At 38.1% G+C, this 3,076-nt stretch overlaps 1 long non-coding RNA gene across 2 annotated transcripts; it reads right to left on the bottom strand.

The window, feature by feature from the left end:
• On the bottom strand, nt 1-2,777 carry LOC125555506. Of its 2 annotated transcripts, XR_007304733.1 has the most exons (4): nt 2,670-2,777; nt 2,284-2,384; nt 553-1,083; nt 1-294 (listed from the first exon to the last, which is right to left on the bottom strand). It is a non-coding gene; the product is annotated as an uncharacterized LOC125555506 (long non-coding RNA). The 2 variants fall into 2 exon arrangements; XR_007304734.1 differs by lacking the exon at nt 1-294 and having other exon boundaries at nt 1,053-1,080.
• Nucleotides 2,778-3,076: the final 299 nt, after the last annotated feature.

A 3,076-nucleotide genomic window follows, 5' to 3' on the forward strand; every position in this document is an offset into this window, starting at 1 on the left:
TACTCACGAGAGGAAGAAATCATATATTAGATCAAAACTGTTGGATTACAATAGTGGATATTACAGGAGGAACATCATCCAAATGTGATGCATAATCTAACAATTTTCTTGACCGCGAAACTTAAACTGAAAATATCCATCTTAACTGAGGAACAACATCCGACAAGAACGTCGTCCCTACAATATAACTAAAACTAAATGCATCCGTCATCATCATCATGAAATGGATCATCGACATCATCATTGCAGTATAATCGCCACGCTCCCATATACTCATCAATTTATCTTTTGAATCTACAAACAAGAAAATAAAACTGAACTGTTAACACACAATACCTTGACATGATGCAAGTAGTAATATAGGCAAATATTAGTCACGTACAAAGGTTGAAGGCCATGGAAGCTTTTATTTTTATGCATTACCGAGAGTATTGCAGTTTTGCAAATTCATACCAAATATTCAGTTTGCACTAGTGCCATATCAACATGCACTACCCAGAATTCATTTCTAATTTCAGGACCATCAAGTTTAAATTTAGGATCAGAACTTACCATTGTATCTAGAGCTACGCCCTTATTATGATTTTTCGGGCTCTTCAAGAATACTTTAGTTCCTGCCTGTTAGAAAAAATAAAAGTTGCCATATGAGAAGACAGAAACAAAACAGGGGAACATATGAAATGAATTTGAGCACAACAGATAGTTCATTGGCATCCATCCAACTCAGGGAACCACTTCGAGCACTCTTACAGCATGCATTAGCACCTTATGTTGTTTTTGTAGTCTGGACAACAGACTGATAGCAAAGAAGTAATAAACAACTAAACAAGCCACAAATAGTCTAAACAAAATTTGTATGTGATTATGAAAGGATACCGCTTGTTTGCAACAGAAGTTTTTTCTCCCTGACATGCACTAACATTCTTGTTTTTAATAACATTTAGCAAGACGACCAGTAGATACATAACCATTGGAGCAACATATTTTGAACATATTGTATATGGGAATGGATATATACCTTATGTGCAGCAGAATCTATTTCCCTTCGCTCATGCACTGAAATTCTTGTCCATTACATATCTGCTGCAACATGACAATGACCAAAAGTTTAAATAAATTATGTAAAAGACAATATTCTGTGGTCCTACTCGACCTTATGATAGTCATCCCCACAGATGTGAAGACGATTAATTCAGATTTCAGCTCAAACAATCATATTTTGAAGTAATTTCTGCCCCTACAATCAATAAAATAAGTCTTACCACATTTATTCCTTATCAAATCAAAATATCAACTCATTTAGTACTAAGTAGGTACTCAGAATAAATCAAGCTATTCCTATTTCATAGTGAAAACGATGAACTAAGACATGAAACCATTACTCTGAAATGTAAATTTGCAAGGGGTCCATTATTTTGTTCATCGGGTGTATAAGAAAAAGAGCAAGTAACAAAATGAAACTCCATATAGCAGCTCTTTCAATGACCCCATGCTTTTTAGTTTTTTTTCCATGCTAGGAACATTACTATGAATAAAATGTAGTTATCTTTCGATACTAGTAATTTAACTGTTGATCTATTTCAGTTGCTTAGGGAAGATGAACTTGTACTTGTGTGGTATGATGTTTAACTTGGTTTTTGCAAGGGGGAACACATGTTCAGGTTTAACACTATCCACGGATAGTAAGAGGATCATAAGCTCAAGGACACCCAAGTTCTTTCTCTTTGGTCTTAAGGAGGTTTCGTTCATGCACAAGCATTAGAGCTAGGCTGATGAGATTTTTAAGTTGGAACTGTGAGGAGATCCCATGGGCCAAGGCTGATTGTGTTGCAGAGTATACATGTGTTTTCACTATCGTGCACATGGTTGTTCACTAACATTTATTTTCAGAACAAGTGTGTCGTTTTGTAGACTGGACTTGTAGTTGTGCTGCTGCAGATCATGTTCTGATATTCTTAATAAAATTAACATTTTATTAGGGCCTCACTAGTCTACATGATACTTACTGCAATTTGTCCATAGGTACGACCAAGATAACACTTCTTCTAGTCACTCCATCGTTCATTTTCTACAAATGACACCCCAGCCAGAATACAATATGATAGCAATAAGAAAATAACAAGGTCACAAATGTCTGCACACACACGAAGAAAGAAAGAAACTATGCTAGGTGTTCAACCGCAAAATGTTAGGCAAGAACTAACCCAACTGTACTACCCAACTAGAATAGGATAGTCAGAATTGGAGTTCCATGAAGAAAGTCTATGAAGAGATTGAACTCACGAAGGTAGTAATGGTGCAGAACTACATTGAAATATTGCACGCGTCCACACCTGAAACCTTAATAGTTACTAGATTTAAGCCACCTCTTATGTTCAGTAAACCTACGAACACCAAAACAAGGAGGTGTCAGGGCACTATACTGAATAAAACCTAAAAAGCTATTCTCAATCAAATAGGGAACGTGTAAGCTTATAGAAGAAGAATCTGAAACAACCCCCTCTATCTCAAGGCCCCCAAAATTCTGAACCAATAACAGAGGACAGCTATCAAACACTTGGTGTGCACTACCAAATTCACACAAGAGAAGAGTAATTAGAAAGCATAGAAGGGACAGATCTGAACCAAGGGGGGAGGAGGCAAAATCGTCAAGTCGTACTAGTATTTACCTTGTGTTTCTATGAATCGAGGGTGGGGACTGATATGCTTTCCATCCCAGTTGCTGAACAAGACATGCCTCTTGTGCCCTCAACCTCAAATCCTCAATGAATCGGCGGGGTGCGCTACGAGGTTCAGGAGGGAGGGCAGGCCATGATCGATCTCCTCAAGATAGAGATCCTATGAGACGAGGAAGGGAACTGTGTTGATATGGGGAAGGGGGAGGTTTCCGATTTTGATGGCGCAGTTACCTCCTCGCGATGCCAAATTTTGGTCTACGTTCTTCATTCGTATGGCGGGTGGGGCCATGGTAATCAAGCGCGCGTGCTTATTCACTATCGCGGGAGAGAATGGAGGGAAAGGAAAACTTTGGTGCGAAATCACAAAAGAATACCAGTAGTAAAAAATTATGCGAAAT

The sequence above is a fragment of the Triticum urartu genome, chromosome 5 (genome assembly GCF_003073215.2).
Source record: "Triticum urartu cultivar G1812 chromosome 5, Tu2.1, whole genome shotgun sequence".
Taxonomy (NCBI): Eukaryota; Viridiplantae; Streptophyta; class Magnoliopsida; order Poales; family Poaceae; genus Triticum; species Triticum urartu.